The sequence below is a fragment of the Cupressus sempervirens genome, chromosome 6 (assembly GCF_028749045.1).
Source record: "Cupressus sempervirens isolate cs-2001-9-10 chromosome 6, ASM2874904v1, whole genome shotgun sequence".
NCBI lineage: Eukaryota > Viridiplantae > Streptophyta > Pinopsida > Cupressales > Cupressaceae > Cupressus > Cupressus sempervirens.
The window spans coordinates 363,287,530-363,309,313 of record NC_143123.1 but is presented as its reverse complement, the minus strand read 5'-3'; positions in this window follow the sequence as shown (position 1 = coordinate 363,309,313).

Here is a 21,784-nt window from a genome sequence, read left to right as displayed (position 1 = left end):
ACTACTTCAAACCCCTTTGAATCTTGGTTTGAAGCAGTTCAAAGCAGTTCTACCACTAAGGCTCCTTGGTAGAAATTGATTATGGGTTGTTAAAAGCCATTTTTTTCCAATGGTATTAACTATCACATCAAGAGGTAATAATTTAAAGGAGTGCCTTAATTTCAAACATGGGAAATCATCATCATGATTTAAAGTGGGAGATCTTTTGCCGAAAAAGAAGGATTGGGTGTCAGACGAAGTTAATCATTGTTAATATAGTTGTAAAGGGAAGTATTTAATAAAAAGGTCATGCCAAAAATTTTTGAACGTGTGAACCTAGCCATAGTTGATTTGTTATGAATGCCTCATTATGAGGTTGTACTTTCGCATGTATGTTCTATTTCCCTTTAAAAAAGCATAGATTTTCCTTTTTGTTTATCATGTGAAAAAGGGATTTGAAGAAGGAGCTACTAAGGGACAAGAAAAGAGGTCATTTTTCTCAGCAAGTCGCAGGTGAGAACACAGGAAAAACCTTCTCTTTGTTCTATCGTCTATGTGCATTTCAAGATAGAATTAGTTTGAGCCTTGCTTTCTTTGTTTAAGATGAAATATGTATATGTGTTACATTTCTTTCAAAATATTTTGAGTTTGGAATGAAAGAGACCTATTATTTGTGATACCAATTTAGAAGGTGTTAGACTGGAAAAGTTGCAATCAAATTTTCTTGAGCAAGCTGATGAATTGAATGGTTGTATGGAAATTTTGACTAGTGGTCTGATTGAAGCCACAACTTTCCCTCCTGCCATGTTAAGCCCTGAATTGCTCCAACTCTGTATTGATCATTATGATGTGAGAATTAAAAGTATCCTAAACAAATATGGGGAACCTGTGTTGTTAATCTCTAGGGAAACTATTGCCTCAGTGTTACATCTACCAAAATGCACATTCGTTGCATTTTCTCTCATCCAATCCCTAGCTAAGTACCAAGAAACCCCAAGAGAATATCATAACATCCTAGCGAGGAAGTGGACAGAAACTAATTATGGAGGAGGTTCAAGGCTACCTAAGATAGTCACAAAAGATCATCTAAAACCTCATATTCAAGATATTGTAGTATTGTTACACCGAGTTAAGGGTTTAGCCATGTTTTCCTTTTTGAAGAATGGATGTTTCGTTATGTAGAGATCATTTTAAAGGGGAAAAAATGGATGGCTTGGGCTAAAATAATTGCTAGCTCATTAAGAACATAGCTTAAACATGCTAAGGAGTCTAAGGAAAATTTTTATATGGCCTCTTATCTCACATACTGCATTGCTTGTGTTAGTAATCTTACTTCCCTACCTCATGAAATTTGGAGTGAGGAAATAATAGTCTATCAATATTGTCCCCTACATAAAAAAGATAAAGTGTTAGAAATTTTTAGAAAAGTACATGATGTATTGATAGAAAGTGTGCATCTATCTCTGAAAAAGGCACCCATGCCCAGATTGTCCTCAAAAGCCTAGAAATTGATTCAAAACTATGGAAGCTATTACATACAGTTCCCTAAGTTCACCTATTTGAGAATAGGTGGGTTCGAGGATGAGCCAATGAAGTTACCATGTTATGCACTTGACTATTTTGTTTTAGTTGAAGTTTGTAGGCAATTATTCTCTATCATTAAAGATAATCTACCTCAAGAGAATTGGGAGTCAGTTTTTCCTATCAATCTCAATTCTTTGACTTGTAGCAGCATGATCAATGCCTCAGTCATATGAAGTAATTTACTTGGTTTTGGTTTTGGCTCTTACCAAGGAAGAAGAGATTTTGATAGTAAAAGATTTGCGGCTCAAGTTCTTGGATTGAAGGTTCAGTAATCCATAATTCCACACTTGGAAGACTTATGGCAAGATTGTAAAGATGATGAAGAAGTGTTGAGACCACTCGAGATTAACACTTCAACAAATTAATTCCCTCAAATTGAAATTTCAACTAGAAGGAGTAGTTGAAGATGGTTTAGACATTGTTGAAGCAGGGTGAGAGGAGGCTAGTGAGTCAAGGCAACTAGAAGTAGATTTGAATCAAGAAGAAGAAGATGACATAAATCTAAGAACTAGATCCATTCTCACCCATATAAACAATGGCTAAGGAGGCAGAGCATGAAAGTAGTCAATGAACTATCTCTAAAGATGGTTTCTTTTTTTGAACGACTGACTTTTGAGATCCAAGTTTCATCTCCTATTGTAGGTGGTGTGTTGACTCCTGGTAAGTAGAAAAGGATGCCAACTCATACACAAAACATGACTCCTTGAACTAGATCTAAAACCAAGTCTAAAGCTCTCGTGTAGCAAGAAGTTTAGAAGGAAAAGATGTTGACCCAAGGGCAGGATTCAGGTGATGGTCTTGGTTTCTCAAACAATCTTGATGGTGATGTACAATTCATTGAAGCTCCTAGAGTGGATCAACCTAAATTCATGACCCCTACCTAGGATACTCAAACAATCTCTACTAATCCCATTGTTCCATCATGGTTATCTAACTCAGTTAATAAGAAAAGGAATTTGCAGCTAGTATGTACACCTGTGAAAGATATTGTAACTAAGTATGTAGCTCATGGTTCCAAGGTTAAAAAGCTCAAAACTAATGCTCATTTGGTTAAAGATCTAGTAACTAGGAAAATCACAACGAAATTAGCCACATAAAAACAAAAAACTAAATCTGGAGAAATTGACAATGAAGGCTTCAAGGTTACTTTAGTTGAACTTGGGACCATCAACAAAAATATAGGTAATAGCTTCTTCAAGTTTTCTGTTGATCATATGTTGACCCAGTTGGAGGAGGATAGCAAAGAGAAGAAGGAACTCAAAGCCTTAATGGTGACTGTGGCCACTTATATAGATTCATTGATGAATCTCGAGGCTCTACCAGTTGTCTAGACTCCTCAATCTTTAATCCTAATTCTACAGATAGCCAACAACTGTTTAAATAGATGCAAAAGAGGAAGTTGCTTTCGGATGCAATGCAAGATTGGGTGAATTCCATCATTAAAGAAGGTAACATATTCATCCTAGATTTTACCACTATGTATGTTGAAGGGGAAACAATCTTAGGTGAAATTCAAACCCTTACTCCAGGATGGGAAACCAAACGGAGTTGGTGTCAAGCTATTGTGTTCTAGGTGACCGAAGTTGAAAAGTATGGACTGCTCAAATTCCTAAGTGAGAACCCTATGAAAATTGTAGATTCTTATATGTTGTTCATTATGAAGAATAATATGGGCTGGAAAGAATCAATCTACAAAGAAGTTATTAAAGAAATGCAATCCATTGAAAACAAGATTGTTGGGATGCATGAGGAACTTCTTAAGGATATGAACATAGTGAATCCTATAGGAATTCTATAGTTTGATGATGGCAACATGGATTCTGAAGCATTAACAAAAAGCTTCAATGATGTTATTGCAAAGATTAAAGACAATGAATTGCTTACCACTAGTGATTTCACCACACTAGAAAATATTGAATCCATGCTATGTTTAAATAGGAACCTCATGCCATTGCAGAGTCTGAAGATCAAGGAATTCAAATGGAGAAAAGATGCTTGTAGGTCTAAGCTACTAAGTTTGAAGAACCTCCATTCTCATGCAATGCAAGAATTTATGAACACCTTCAGAAGTTGGAAGTTGGTAAGACAAACTATGGGCGAGGGAAAAAATGCTAGCGATGAAGTCTGATCGAGATAGTTACCTCTGGTTGTGTCTTTTGCAACCATTTTAAAACTATTTTTATTTTTATACTGTAATTGTTTCAACCGAAATGGCTGGGCTTTAATGGAGGACTTTCAAATATGTAAAAATACTATAAATGTTGGGGCATTGAATTGATTAAGGGTTAGAATAGCAAGCTAGAAAATACTCTAATAAAATAGGTTCTTTTTGAATAGCAATAGATAGATAGCATATATATTTTTTTCTTTTTGAATGACTATGTGCAAGAAAGAAGTTTCTATATATATATATATATATATATATATATATATATATATATATATATATATATATATATATATATATATATCATCTTTGACCCCACTTTAAGACTTGGTGTTTGAAGTGATTAAGTCATTGTTACTTTTTTTTGAACATTTGATTTATTGTTTGAGATATCTAATGTTGTTCCTGCTACAATTTACATTGATCAATTTTCTTGAATGGTTATTATGAAGTCGTTGTAGCATTCAATTTCTTTGAATAAGTGGTTATGGTGAAAATACTATGAGCTTTTTTATCCTTATTGTATGAATGAATTATCACCTCACTACCTAGAAGTATATGAGAGTACCTTATGCATTTTTTGGAAAAAGTGCAAAATTGGTTTTTAATTCATTGATAAATCTCATAAAGGAAGTTGTACCTATAAATGCAGAGAGAAAACAAATAACATGCAATTTTCTCAACTGTTATGAACATTTTTGTGCTTTCCAAGTCTTGGGCATAGAGTAAATTATCATTGTGTAATTAGAAAGACAATCTATTCACTAACAAAATATAAATATTTACAATATCATATAATTCCAATATAAAATACTATTGTCTAATCATAACATATAATTTTAATATAAGTACCAATCATTTAATAATCTTAAAAATTGAATGTGAATTAAAAAAACCCACTCCCTTTGGATCGAGCAGGTCCCACCTAAAATGACACATCAATTCCCTTCATGGTTTTTGAATGCATGTATATATATACCCTCATAATGGGTTAGCATATAGCAACAAAAATAACACTAGTGCTTGCATCAAAAGCTTGGGTGCAAGGGTATAGCCAATAGGTGGTTGGGGTGAATTGTTTGAAAAATATGTATATTATTTAGAATAAATAATGTTAAGAACAATATAATTTAAATTGACTAGAAATGCAACTTCCACACAACAAAAGAGATAGAGTCTTAGATCATGTTGTTTCAAAGTAGTATGTATCTTTTTTATTACGAGATAAACTATATCAATGCGTTAAAAAATCCTTTGACATAACACACTATTCTAAATGTATGGATAGAAATTTTTGCTCAACACAGATGAAAATTAATTCTTTATCATCTCTCAATCTCAAGTAAAAAATTGACTTCTCATACAAATCTGCACACCAAGAAAATGTTAACCAACAAAATTTCTTAAATTCACAATTAACAACTGCACACCAAGAATCCTTCATGAAGAGATTATAATTGCAATTATGGTAGGTAATGGAAATATTTTATTTTTGATAAGAAAAATAGGTTTTGTTGGGATCCTAAAATCCAAATGTTAAAACAATATCCAAAGCTGATAATAAGTATATAAAGCCCAACCAAACATAGTCAAGTCACACGGCTGATAATAAGCATAAAAGCCTAGCCAAACACAAAGGCCAAAGAAAAGGCCAGTTTAACTTGCATTGAAAAAGCCAAAACAAGAAAAAATCAACTAGACAAAAAATAGCAGTAAACTAATAGCTAATGATAGGAATAAATAAAACATGATTACTCTTCTATCTTTCACTCAAGCTCCTGCATCGTCTAAGTTGCTTCATAGACTTTGTGAGTCTCCTCAGTAATCTTCTCCTGAATCTTTTGGGCTTCCTGATCCAAGCTATTGAAAGTAATTTTGGTCACCGCATCTTTTTCCCCCATGTCTCTTTCCCTATCCTTGTCCTCACTCTCATCTAGTAGGCCTCTGGCTTTTAACATACCAATAAGGGACATAATGTTATCATTGATTGAGTTGAGGATGGAGATCATCTGGTTTGCCAGATTGTGATTATAGTTTTCCAAGTTTAGGATTCTCTTCTCAGCTAAACTAATTCTATCCTCCTTATTCTTCTGATTTCCTGGACCTGGCTCCTTCCTATTGTTTTCCATTTGGCCAATTTTTTCCCTGACCTCTTCCAGTTTATGGTAAATCCATTTGATTAACCTAAAGTTGTCAATCATGCTATTATGAGAATTATTCAATAGATTCATGCTCATTTCTCTAGCATTATTAGTTATTTCCACCATAGCTAGATCCATAAGTTCTTCAAACTAGAGTTGGCCCTATTTCTCTTCCAGAATTTGGGGATTCATTGTCTCCCTGACAATCCCCATCTTGAATGTTCTAACATTAAAAATTTTCCAAGCATTTTTCCTATCCTTAATAATCACTTCTCCACCCTCTCCTCCAATATTCTCCTTCTCTTGCTCCTGGGGATGAATAGGGGAAAGAGGAATAGCAAAGATGTATGGCCCTAACCCCAAAACCCCCTCAGCATCCATCTATTTTTCCCTTTTCCTTTTCTTTGCAACTGGTTCCTCCCTCTTAATTTCCATCTCCTCACCATCATCATCATCAATTTTAAATCCTCTCCATCCTCATTGTTTTATTCATCACCTTGGCCTGTAATTTTAGGCCCATGTCCTCAAGGGCTCTTTTTACTAGGGATAATAGGTGGGGGTGATTTTTTCTTCAACTCCTTAGCCTTCTTTCTAGAGGAAACTTTTTCCTCCCCCTCTGAGCTGATACTTTCAATATCCTCAAAATCAGAGGAAAAATTAGAGTTTTTTGAGTCCTTAGAGGCATCCACACCAGGTTGAGGGGATTTACTTAGAGGCTGGGCTTTAAAAAACTCATAAATAAACAACAATAATCCCTCATGAAGGGCAGGATTTATAGAGGCTTTTTTCTTATATCCTATGATTGCCTTTCTCATAGAAGTAAATAAGTAAAAGGGGAAAGAAATCTTGATGCCATGATAAAAGTGGTTGAGAAAAACAAAGTGATGGGTTCTCACCTGATCAAATCTGGTATCCAATACAATATGCTCTATAACAGCTTGTAAAACATACCTCCAAAGTTTTTTGATGGAATCCATTTCATAGTATGTTTCACATTTTACCAAATCATTCCTTTCCTCCATTTTCTTTGTAAAATCTTTGACCACATTCACCAATAGCTTCTTGTCTCTATAAAATTTGAAGCCCTCCATCAAAATTTTAGACACGAGAACAATGACTTCCTTTGTAATCTAAAAAGAAACTCCATTCACTTTAACTCTCCCATCCTTCAAAGAGTTCACCATACTGTTGGTAACATCTAGGTTGAAGCCATGGAGTTTATCAATGTAATTTGTTATACCTCCTTTCTCCAATTTCTCCCATACCTTAGCCCTTTCTTTCCATTTTTTTGCTTCCCCCATAGGCTCCTTCCTACTTTGTTCCCCCACCATATCTGCACTCTCCACCCCTACAATTCTCATAAATGCCAACCTCTGGAAACCCTTCTCAACCCTTTGAAAGCTCTGGTTTTCACTCTCTAATAAGCACCAAAATATTTTTCAATACCCTAGGAAAAAAGGTAGGTGAAAATATCAACCCACAAAACATGTCGATATGACACTGATAACCTCACCTCCTGACTGTGTTTTCCATAAATACAATAATTACAATAACTCACACCCCAACTTCCATTAATTAACATTATTACAATAAGAACTCCACCACACTTCCTTGGATTTTTTCCAAATTGATAAGACTCCTCACTTCTGTTGGAATATTCTTATCATAATTCCAAGTCATCACCTTATCTTGCCTGACTGCTTTATCGGTGAACTAGTCTACCAAGAGGTTAGCTTCACTATAAATATGGGTGACATGGATACATTCAAAATTTTGAAGGATATTTTGGGTCTCTTCAATTAAATTAGCAATAGACCATGAAGGTTGACTTATTCATTTTATACATCTTATGATGTTATTAGAATCCCCCTCCAACCATAATTTCTTAATTCCCATTTTAGAGGCCAATTTAACTGTATGGCAAGTAGCACTGGCTTCTACAAAGTGGTTAGTTTAGAAACCCAATGGATGAGAAAAAGCTACCAGCCCTCCACCAAAATTATTTCTTATGATTCCTCCACAACCCAAAGATCTAGGGTTACCTTTTGATGCACCATCAAAATTGGCTTTATGCCATCCCTCGAGAGGGAGCATCCATTTCACATCCTATCTTTTGGACCTCCTATCCTTTTCTTTCTCCTTCTTATTACCACCATTTTCAATATCACCCCCCTTCCTCACCCCATAGTTTTCCTTTATGCTTCTATAAATCTTCTCTCCTAGAACATAAATAGGTTCCTTTGTCTCTGAAAATTCTATTGTTTCTTTCCTTCTAGATTCCCCAACAAAAATAAGGTAAATTCCAAGTACTTAAATCCAATAGGTCTGAACCCTTGAACATACTTATCCAATGGCAAAAGAAACCTAGTAGATTACCTGGTTTACATCAACTAAACCCAAAAAAAATTGCTATGCTGTCCCTGACCTCCCTTGAAAAAGAACAACGTATAAACATATGATTAACTCATTCCATCTTATTCTTACAGAGGATACACCTATTAGACATAATATGACCCCTTTTTATTAGATTATCTTATGTAAGAATTTTGTCTTGCAAGGCTAGCCAGTAAAAAATATTAAACTTTGAGGTTAGCCCAGGTAACCAAGCTTTTGCCCAAGGGGGTTTCTCTTTTAGGCTCCAAAGAGAATTATAACTCGAAGCTATCGAGTAAAAACCATTAGGATTGTCACCCCATATAACTTCATCCCTTTTGTTATTTATAACCATAGCACTTAGCATAGTCATGATCAGTTTGAGATCCTCAGAGATAGCTGACAAGTCTTTCCATCCCTGATTAGTTCTATAATCACTAACTTTCAAACCAAACTACCTTATACACTCATTAGTCCACATTTCAAATGTAGGGTTATTAATAAGAGGTCCTTGTAGTAGCTAATGATCTAACCAAAAGAAAATATCCTCCCCATTCCCCACTTTCCAAACAACCTTAACCTTGGCCAGCTCTCTTGCTTTAAGAATACCATTCCAGATAACAAACCCTCTTAGAATGTCCTCATTTTTTAGCAAAAACTGAATTAAAGGTCTTCTAAGATACTTATAAACAAAGACATCTCCCCATTCCCTAGTACTATATTTAAAGATACACCATATCTGTTTGGCTAGGAGAGCCATATTAAGATGCTTTAGTTTCCTGACCCAAGCCACCATAGCACTTTGGAAGATAGACATTATCCCAAGCCATAAGGAGATATCTATTTCGCCCTTCAAGACTTGACCACAAAAAATCCCTCTAAATCTTTTCCATTTTCTCTACAAATTTAACTGGTATCCCAAAAAGGCTCAAGGCATACATTGGGAGGTTCTGAAGAGTAGATTTAACCAAAAGGCATTTGTCAACTTGACTAAGAGTAGTCCCTTTCCAGCCCATTAGCTTTTTATTGAACCTGTTAATGATCCCATTCTAGAAGGAATTAGGAGGCTTAGCTCCCAAAGGGAGACCAAGATAAGTAGAAGGAAGCTTTCCCACTCCACAACCAGGGGTCCTTGCAATTCTCCTATGCCTATCCTATGGAGTATTAATAAAAAAAATTGAGCTTTTTAATTAGAAAATAGATAACAGACCCTCTTGAAATGTCCTCATTATTTAGCAAAAATTGAATTGAAGGTCTTCTAAGATACTTATAAACAAAGACATATCTCCATTCCCCAGTACTATTAAAGATGCACCAGATCTATTTGGCTAGGAGAGCCATATTAAGATGCTTTAGTTTCCTGATACCCAAACCACCATAGCACTTTGGAAGGCAGACATTATCCCAAGCCACAAGGGGATATCTATTTCACCCTTCAAGACCCAATGACAAAAAATCCCTCTAAATCTTTTCCATTTTCTCTACAAATTTAACTAGAATCCCAAAAAGGCTCAGGGCATACATTGGGAGGTTCTAAAGAGTAGATTTAACCAAAAGGCATTTGCCAACTTGACTAAGAGTAGTGCCTTTCTAGCCCACTAGCTTTCTATTGAACCTGTCAATGATCCCATTCCATAAGGAATTAGGCTTGACTTAGCTCCCAAAGGGAGACCAAGATAAGTAGAAGGAAGCTTTCCCACTCCATAACTAAGGGTCCTTGCAATTCTCCTCTACCTGTCCTGTGGAGTATTAATAAAGATAATTGAGCTTTTTAATTAGAAAACCAAGCTTTTTGTTATTAATTAGTGTAATTTAGAAAATAAGATTCATTAGAATAATTTAACTAGGTGATGATATTGACACTTCATTTAGTAGAATTGATATATAAATGTAAACTCTATTGCTGCAATATATGAGTCTTTAATGATAGATTCTAAGAATTTCTACTCGTGATCAATATTACAACATAATTTACAAAGATTGATTCAACTAAAAATAATACACACAATTTAATCTCCAAAGATCATGAATAACTCTCTTCTACAAACATAAATATCATACAATAGGTCTATTTTTTCATATCTTATATTCTTTATTTAGTTCATTTATATTTTAAGAAGCTACAATTTTCCAATATCGATGAAAAAAAGCTACACTTTTCCAATCAATAGAAAGCAACTGTAAACTACAAATTTAACTAGTCACAATTATAAGTGAGTACATATGTCTATTAAAATGAATAATTACTGACTGTGGTACAAAAATATATGTAAAGTAAAATCATATCACTATAGATGAACAAAAAATACAACAATTGGAGAACTTAATAGGCCATGCATAAAAGATAAACATCAAAGTCAATATAATGTCCTTCCAAACATTAGTTTAATTATTGATATGATAATATTTTATTATTCAACTTAGTTTTGATAATCAAGTTAGTGGATATGAGCAATGTTAGTATGCTAATAGAAACTAAATTTAAATAAAGCTTCTACAAATTAAACAAAATTCATAAACTTCAAGATAGACTAAGATGAACTCTCAATTGAGAATATGAGCCATTAATGGACTCTCTCAATGAGAAGCTCTCTTGTTGAGTGGCTTTGTCTAAATAGATAGGATGTATGCTCAAGCTTATACTTCAAAAAGGGCTTCAAATGGAGTTGGAATTTGGGTGTGAGTGTATGGTTTTGATGTAAAATGGCTTCTCAAAATGGCATTATGACTTTACTTCATGGATTGTGTTATTTTGCAAAGGGGAAGGATCCAATTTATAGGCAAGAGGCTTGAGGGATTGAGGGCTAAGATGCAAGGATGGGAAAAAGCTCATGGAGGGCTCAGATTGCATGAGAAGAGAGCACATGGATTGTGCTTCCTTATAGCCAATCAAGGAGTGACACATGCGACATGGTGAGAGGATGGAGGAAAGGGGAAGGATGAGTCAACAAAGGAGGCTCAAGGGATAAAATCTTCATAAAGACCCTCATAATGACTTGTAAGAGCCATAAAAAGGCTTGTAAGAGTCATTTATGACCTAGTGGACTTCATAAAGTTTTATGGTTGAGATATTTTGAGGGTGATGAGAGCAATTTCGACTTGGACTTGATTAGGAAGGTTTTAAGCTTGCTTAGGCTTGTGCAAATGATTAGAGGATGGATTAGGATGGTTTAGGATTAGCTTAGGGATAGGCAAGTGGATGGCATTTAATGCGGGTGGGTGAAGGAGGAGATATTTGTTAACTTTGGCTTGGGTTAGTAATTCTTAACCCATGTTTAGGAAATGTGACAAGGTTAGGAGGGGATTAGGATTAGGTTTAAAGACATCTTCTAGAAGAGTCTAGACTTTGGATGAAAATAAAGACTTTCTAGAATAGTCTAGAATTTCCTAGGATGAGGATGAAGACTTTCTAGAAGAGTCTACAACTTCTTAGGATGAGGATAAATTAGATTTTTAGGAAATAAATAAAGTTTTATTTATTTCAAGGGTTTGGGTTGAGGAGATATTTATTAAAACTTTTTTAATAAACATGAGGATTAATATTTAATCTTAATTAAATATTTTGAGTTGGGATTAGGGGTAAGAAATGATGGGATTAGCCTTTAATTAAAATTAAAGAAGGATTAGAAGATTTTGGAAGAGGTTATTGGTCAAGTTTTGGGCAAAAAATAAAATTTTTATTTATTTTAGGATTTTTGGTCAATTTATTAATTAAATAATTAATAAATAAGGAAATAATGTTTAAATAAGATTTAAACATTTTAGGGAGGGATTCCTTAATTAAATATTTTTAATTAAGATAAAGGGATTTAATGGCATAAAAATTAATTAATTAATTAATTAATTAATTAATTAATTAATTAATTAAATAATTAATTAATAAATGATGATGTCATCAGAGCTTTTTTCAGAAAATAAAAATACTTTATTTTCTAAAGGTTTTTTAGGTGTCTTTCAATATTTTTCTATTATCTTCATTTTCCGCAACTATCATTTTGTTGTAGGTGGCTAAACATAACTAAGTTAATTGGGGGAGAGTATAATTTGGAGGGTACAAATTGGTTGCAGTGGTGAATATTAAAGGACTACTAGGATAATTGTGGTTGTCCTTTAACCTTCACTCCATTCTTAAGTAATTTTATTTTAGACAATAATATTATATTACATTTATTCAAATCTATTTAATAAATACAACAAATCTTTATAAAAAAATATCTACAAATAAAAATATCTTCTCATAATTAATTTTGAACTAAATTTCTAAAAGTTATCACTGTTGCACAAATAAAATGGACATGGCAATCATACCATAATCCATATAAAGAAAACCTAAAGATAGAAGTAATGAAGTTAATGGGATCAATAAAAAGTGCATTTCACACCATTTGAATGCTTGAAACTAGGAAACTGAATCACCATGAAAATTTGATGGGGTAACTAGAAAACCTTATAACACACCCAAAATGAAAAAATATGTATATTTGTCTTACCATTCAAGGGATCTCCTTATAACACACCCAAAATGAAAAAATATGTATATTTGTCTTACCATTCAAGGGATCTCCTATTTCAATCACATCACTGACCTAACACTGACGAATGAGAGGCACATTAGATTATGAATCATCAAATCTGGTAATTGCTATACAATAAAATATTTTTGGGGCATATGCTTTCCCATGTCAAAAAGTTTCAAAAACATCTTAAATAATTTCTAAAGAATACAAGATTTCTTTTTGGCATTTGTTTCACCATATTGAAACCCTTCAAACAATTTCAGCCAACTATTGACGAACCACAATATTGTTTGAACACCTACTTTAGCACGTAAAAATCCTCAAAAAGAAATTAAGCTTTTTTCGTATGACACAAACATTTAGAGAACCAAAAAAAGCACCAAAAAAGGATAAATAAGGGGAGGTAACGGGTTAGTAAGAAGGCAACCATATGAAATAGAGAATGATCAAAATACACCATCGAGTATTGGGGGGATCTAATTTTTTTTATTTTTTTAAGTACATAGGCCACTAGATATTGGAAAGGACAAAAGGGATAAGGAAATATCTTAATAGGTGAAAAAGGATCCCTATAATTAGTGATAACATTATCATGAGTAATTTATAATAATCCATAAAGGGTGTTGCATTAATTTATTTTATAGTACCAAAGCTTTGGTATAATATATTTGTGATGTGAGTACATTTTAAAAATGAATTTAGCGGAGAATATTATTGAAGCATTTTCAAGTTATCCATAGTCATAAATAAACTTTATTTTGAATCCTCAAATTAGAACTAGAGCTAATTGATGGTTGAATCTTGAGAAGGGATATTACAAGCTTATTTTCTTGGAAAGGTGTATCTATTATGAAATAGCTATAATCAAGGTTTATGATATATTTTATCTTGCCTTCAAATTGGGGGAAAAGATTGACTTTTAATTCTCTTTTTTTTCTAAAGATCTATTATGAAATAGCTATAATTCAAGGTTTATGATATATTTTATCTTGCCTTCAAACTGGGGGAAAAGATTGACTTTTAATTCATTTATCATGTGGCATTCTTTTCTTATAAATAATTGTTATTTTGATTGGGATTATCTCTAGTAAAAGAGGTTTGAATCCTTGATCATTGCCTCTTCTTTATTTGTAAAACTAGGTTCCTTATAAATTACTTCTCTTTCTATGGTATTCAAATTTTATCATCGTTCATTAAGAATCCCTATTTCACCTAGCAATGGGGGGATAATTGGGTGCATTATTGGTCTCTTTCCCCTCTTTATATTGAAGGTGTTTATTTTTCAAGAACTCCTCTTGAAGGTAGATTTTTTTAAATAATATATTTTCCTTTCCAGGTCTCTTCTCATATGTGACACATCCTTTCACAATTATCTATGTTCTTAGCTTATAAGAGTGTGCACTCTCACCTAATATTGCAACACATTATTTTTTAAGGGTATCTCCTTGCTAATAGAAGTAGGTATCCTTGATTCTCTTCCTTGAAATGTCTACTATGTACCCATTACAAAGAGGGAATATAAATGGCCTCCTTTATATAATCCTATGCATTTTTATTTTATTTTTTCAATCAACCCCTGATGGGTATAAGTGATTTGTGTCCATTCATGGGATGCACATTTACAAACTAATATCTATGGATATAGAACATTTTAATCCATCCATGGAGATAATAGTAGTAACCAATCCCTGTGGTGATATTAATTTATGTGTGGGCTAAATAGACAAACCAATCCTTATGATGTAAGAAGTTTGAACCTATTCATAAGGAACACACATACACATAAAGTCAAAACCACTAGAAGGAAAAATGTTTTTGATAGGATTGACTAACAAGCTACACAAACCTACTAGAGCTTTTAATCATGTCTTTTGTGCGGTTCACACTAAGACATACAAATCTTATAGGGAAAGATAACCACACCCCTCTCTATCTTGTCATGTTTGTTAGAATAGATCATGGAGTTAGTATTATTGTTGGTGCTGCTCATGTTCTTCCTATGTAATAACATGTACTCTTTCAATAACTTTATAGACATGATATTATTGGGTGAGGTATTTTTGATCAAGGTCTCTTTCACTAGCCAATGTGGAGTATTGTTCTTAGCCTTTTTGTGTCTTTGTCTTTGTCTTCTTTTCATGCCCTTTTTTAGGATCCTTAATTTGGGGGCTTATATTCTTAGACTTGGTGACATATTATCTCTTTTGAAAACTCATTAAAATCATCTCTCTCTCTCTCTCTCTCTCTCTCTCTCTCTCTCTCTCTCTCTCTCTCTCTCTCTCTCTCTCTCTCTCTCTCTCTCTCTCTCTCTCTCTCTCTCTCTCTCTCTCTCTCTCTCTCTCTCTCTACCATGATCATTAGCTTGTCTCATACTCTCATGAAAATGGAGGCAAAATTTATTCTCCACAATCAAATCAATTGTCTAAACAATCTATTCTCTTTAAAAACAAATAAAAATTGTTGACAAAGAAATAAATCTTGTTAACTCAATAATCAATCTAATTTTTTTCATCGACCATAGCAAATCAATCCCTTAAAACATGGAATCTTGATTGAAACCCCTAAAATTCTTATAAATAGAGAGACAATTCTCTCATTTTGGTAACCACAATTGATTTGAATTCTTATTCTTGAATATTTTTTGAGCTCAATACTAAGATCCCAACATTACGTGAAAAAAATAACAAGGAATGACTTTGCATTTTTCATACTCATCTATTTTGATATGATTTTATATTGATTATTATTTATGCTTTTTATTTTAGTTTCTTCCTTTCTTGAATTTGGGAATACTATCTACCCAAAATATCTCTTTGTTGTTGATATTTTGATGTTATTACAAGTTTCTATAGATTCATGTTACATTGATTATAATACCATATAAAAAGGATTGAGGGATGAGGGTGAATTATGGAAGGGGATTTGAGGTAAGGTTGGAGGGAATAGAAGATGGTGTTTGAAAATAAGACGGAGGAGATAGGTAGGATAGAGTGGATGGTGGATTAGAAATAGTAGAGGGATTATAGTGATGGATTGGAGGGATTTGAGGACTAGGATTCTAGATAATAAAATAGGTTAGAGGATAATAAGATGGAGTTTTGGATATGACTATGGGAGAATGTAGAGGAATCAATACAATGACATTAGGATATGTGGGTTTTCTATAGGATAGATGTGTAGATGGATTATATATTGGACTTCACTCATTAAAGGAATAATAAGGAGTATTAGTAGGTATGCGTAGAGGAATTATGGGATGATTTGGATGAATTATTAGGAATTGGATGATGTTTGGAGTAAGCTTGCTAAGGTTTTCATTGTAATCAATAAGACTCTCATCATCACAAAGATGGGATGAAGTAGAAGAAAATAATTGCGACATGATTATTAATTTATGAGATGGTTAGGGATGAAGGATGAAGATGGATAAAAAAATAAATCTTGGATTAGGATGGACAATGGGCTCAAACTAGGATATGGATTAAGTTTAGGATAAGAAGAAGGACTGACTCCAAAGAAGATGGAAACGGATGAGAGATTACTAAAGGTGACTTTTCTATCTTAGGATATGAAAATAAAAGCACTTGATGAAAGACAATAATAATAAAACTAGAAGAAAATGATGAGGGATGATAAAGGACATGATTACAAAACGAAATTTTGGAGGCTTGGATAATTTCTTAATTAGCAGTTTGGACCAATTTTGGACTAACATAGAAAAATATTTATTTGTAGAACTCTCCATTTGTGTATGCTCAAAATGTTTTCACTTGACTGATTCACAAGGAATACAAGTCACACACACTAGCCTAAGCTAGTTTGGTTTTAATGTAATATTTATCGGCTCATGAATCGAAAATGAATTCCAAAATTGATGTATTAGACCTTCATGCATGATGTTTCCCTTTCAATATAAGAGGTAAGTTGATGCAGGGATGAATATGCCTTCAAGGAATGGGAAAAAATGGGATCCTCTTTTGAGGACTTCCCGACTTTCAATGATGACATCCAAAAGCCTCTATACCTTGAAACCATGGATACATGTCTGATGAGTAGCTTCAAAGGAAAATACAATGCTCTTTCACTATAAATAATTATACATAGGATAAAAGGGTGCCCTCTACATTAAGACTTTTTAGGAAGATTTGTGACCTTGGTCAATTTGTACATGTGTGAGACACTTAAGTCTCTACTCGACCATGTTGGCTACTTAGGCACTCTTCACTGGATCTAGATTATCGTTAATAGGATAGTGTATATTGCAAGGGAACACTAAAATGTGCAATCATTCCAAGCACGTATGGCATGGGGTTCATTAAGTGACAAATTATGTTATTTAGCATCTAAAATATACACAGACTCACATAGGGCTCATTTTATGCACTAAACTTAAGTGTTATTTATATTTTTCATTTATAAAATCAAAGACAACATAAGTTTTACTTGTTCAATTTTATCATTTATTATTTTTAGAATACACCCAAGATTAAAGTTTGGGATTTTATTGTCTAATAAATTTAAAAATTAAATAGTGATCCTACCAGTATTGGGTATGTTCTCATTGACCTATATCTGGAAAAGGTGATCCCACTAGAACAAGTAACAAACCTACAAGTTTGTTAGATAAATAAATAGCCCACGTTCAAAAGATCAAATGTTGTAAATTTTTTTCCTTTTCTCACCAAAGTGATCTCGATGATATTGATGTTAATCCCACCAATTAATCCACATTTCTACTTGGTTAAATGACAAACATGCAAGTATAGGTCATGCTCTCTATAATTTATAGAACTTAAGATTGTTTCCCAAGTTATTATTTTCCTTGTGACGTAGAATATGTCAATTTGTGTTATTATTAAGAAGTAAATTCCACACACAACTGGGGTGAATCAGTTTTGAACAATTAAACTTAAAACCAACTTATTATATCCAATTTCAATAAGAATAATAACGAATTATAACAAGAGATAAACTATGCACAATGACATAATGATTTGTTGACTATGGAAACCCTTGATTAGAGGGGAAATAGTGGTGGGAATGACACCCACAAGATAATGCACTAATATAAATGTTACTTGTGAAAGATGAGACTCTATTAGGAGCCAATTATAGTGCATTCAATACAATAGTCCATCTTAAAGGATATATCCCTATTAGGAGACTTTGAACCTTTTTTAGAAGGTTCTAACCCTGTTAAAGGTTAATAGGGAAACAAATAGACCCATTGTCTATATTTCTCTAGCAACTATAAAAATAAACACTTTAGTATAACATATCTAAAATACTAAACTAACCAAACTGTGACACAATTACTAATATAGTTCCTTTAAAGTTTAATACAATTTACCATACCAATCTTTTCTCTACTATGATTATCTAGCCTTAAAACTCTCATCATTATGATATCTAACCAAGGAAAGCATATTTCCTTTATACCTTTCCAAATAACTAATCAAGCCAGCACGTTGAAGCTTCCCCAATGTACAATTAACTAAATAGGACCTCACTAGGGTATACATTCCTTCTTAAGTCTCATTAAAATTATTAAATTAAGGTTCTCACACATTACAAATCAATTAATACTTTCTACAATGAAGATCAATGTGTTACACTAACACGGTCAACTGCCAGTAAAATATATCACATGTGTTTCACTTTAGCAAAATGATCTCTAAGACTTGCTAACATGATCATAACATCAAGAACATGTATTCAATCACTATCCATGCTTTCTATCCTTAATTTTGTTTAATTGATAGGATATAGTTGAATTCCCAATAACTATCTCTAACAACATGCCTTGCACACTAGTCGGCTACCAGTCTTCACCAAATAAATTCTAACTCAACTAATACTCAACAAAAATATAAGTGAACATAGATGTAGCATCTATACTCATTCATGAACATAATCATAAGCTTCTAAATCTTAACATTTTTGTGCCAACTTTTTTGTCTCAATAATCCTCTATGATGTAAAAAATCTCTTTCTATGATCACTAGTGAAAAAATAACAATATATGACTAAATAAACTACTAAAAATTATAGATATATGACTAATTTTGATCATGTGACCATTAGTAGTTTATTGCCGGTCATTTATTTTGCAACTTAATTTATGACTAAATTATTTTAATCATTAATTTGGTCATTTTTTTTATAGTTTATTTGATTTTTTTTTTTATAGTTTATTTCTTAGTTTATTTGATCATTTATTTTGTCATTTAATTGGTAGTTTATTTACTAGTTTATTTAATCATTTATTTGGTAGTTTATTAAATAGTTAATTTGGTGGTTAATGTTGTAGTTTATTTACTCATTTGTTTAATCATTAATTTAGTCATATTACGACATGATGTAATCAAATCAGTGTCCTACTTATAAAGTAGGTGCTCTTCCATTGAGCTAGTACCCTTTAAAGAATAAAGCAAAAAATGTAAAAGTTATCTTCTTAATATTATATCTACCATGATCATGATCATGATAATTGTTACATGATATAATCATCTTAAGGAACATAAATTTTAGATATTATGAAAAAACTATATAATTTTTTATCAATAGAAATTCAACACTATATTCTTATATAGTATAAGATGAAGCACTCAAAAATATTTGGTCAGGCGTAAGTCTTGTTACTTGTGTTAGCTTCTCAAAAAAGAGATGTAAATGATCTTACCACTCATGTCAAGCAAATAAATGCATGTTCTACTACCTACCAATTCAAGCAATCAATAAATACCTATAAAATAACAAATTAAAATGTCATAATTCTACCTAAACATTAGTGAAGAATAACTCTAAATAAAACAAAGCATTCATAAGACCATGAGGATAAAGGAAATTAGAAAAATGCCCATAAGATATCTTCACAGTTTTGTCAGCCTTAAGCTTAGTCAATAAAGACAAATTGTGTGTTTGATAAATTTTGGTGTTACAAGATTATCTAATTTTTTAAAAAAAATTAGGTAACACTCCCATTTTTTATTAACATGAAGGGTTTTAAATAAATAAAAACAAAATAAAGAAATAAATGGACCAAATAATTAGTGACAATACACTTAAGTCATTTATAAACAATACTTAGTGCATGTTGAGCAAGTAGTGTATGTCGAGCATAAGTTGTCAGATAATGCATGTCAAGAATAATATACAACATGTGTCAAGCACCAGTATGTGCTAAGAAAACAGTCAATGTTGAGTCACTCTAGTGATGAGCAAGTTAATACATGCTGAGTGATTCAGATTTTGAGTGAACAATGGATGCTGATTCATTCAGAGGTTGTGTTGCAACATTGAATATATAGTGGATGTCAAGCATCAGAGGCTTCAACTACTAAGTAAATAGTTTTGGACATAGTTATTTGTAATGACACAAACTCCTATGTAAACCTTTTTTGGGCTGACTTGAGGATTGTTTTACGATTCTAGAAGATATATACGAAGGTATATTATGAATCCCTATGCAATACATGTTGGAATTATTTAGAATAATTGAGAGGGGGGGTGAATCAGTTATCCAAGGTCCAGTTATAGGTTAATGAACCTATATCCATAAAACCTTATTAAATGCATGCATCCATTAGATCATACAACACTTGAACTTTGTAGGTTACTGTCAAAACAACTTTGCAGAAATTTAAACATAAAACATAATAGATTCAAAAACACATTTGACACATGGATTCTACATGGAAACCCAATCTAGGAAAAATCACTAGTAACATGCTACTAATTTTCACTCTTCTAAAGTGATGCCCTATGAAAGGCCAATCCTGTTAAAGGTTACGATAAACACTGTTAAATGTGACCTGGTTAGAGGATTTCAATCACCCTGTTAGGAGTGCGCCTTGTTAGAGGACTTTAGATCATTCACTTGGAATGTCACTTGGTCAAAGGATTTATAAATTACTATTAGGTTAACCTTAATCCAAAGTATTTACCCTAGACTTATACAATTATTATAAAGTAACAATAAGGCTTGATCTAATAACAAATTATAGCCCACTTACAAATTACAAATCTTTGTTACAATCCTCCAATCTACTTGGCTTTCACACACTTTAGCTCTGATAGCTTGTTCACCCTTCACTTAAGCCTTCTTGCGTTACATGCCAATAGAATTCTCTTCTATTCAGCCACTTAATGAAGTAATACTCTAGAATCCTTGTCTCCCTTAAGTTATCACACATGACAACCTCTGCTTTTGACTAGTTCTCTCTATAAATAGATATTTAAGATCTTTTGTTGCTTAACCACAATCATCCATTTTAGGGTTAGGTAGGAAAAAATGAATCTAACCACTTCTCCATTTGGTTTCTCTAGAAACTTCTCCCTTAATATTCCTTGAATTCGCCACAAAATAGTTTACCTTGAATTCTATGCCACTAGCTCATCTTAGTTATCTTCCACACAATTAAGGAAAACAAAATAGTCAACTCAGATTCATCAAATCTTTGATTTAACATGAATACTAGCACTCAGCATCAATATATTGTTACTCAACTTCCATTTCATTCTTCACTCATCTTCAACTAGTTAACTTGACAAAAACTAAAGTTTACTAATACTCGACATCAACTAAATTTTACTTGGCTTACACTATGTTCACTCGACATACACTAAATCTTCACTTTACATGACTCCAATTGATTTTCTACTCGGCTTGCACTAACTTTTCTTGGCACCTACTGTGCACTCGATCAATCTTGGCAGACTCAATTCTTCTTACTTTTTCTTCTAGACTTAATTAGTATATTCAACCTTTGCAACCTTAAGTAGATAATCAATATACTGTGTCATCATAGTCTTAACTAATCTTTTTACCACTTTTTCATACCATAACTCAACCTTTCCTCTAGGTGCTCTTATTAATATATTTGATCAAGTCCTCTTCATCAATCAAAGAAATGATAGCACTCAATTCAACTAAGAAATTGTCTTACCAACAAGTAGCAGGTTTGACATCTATGACAAAATAATGATTGAAACATATTCTCATACTTGTATTAAACTTTTCT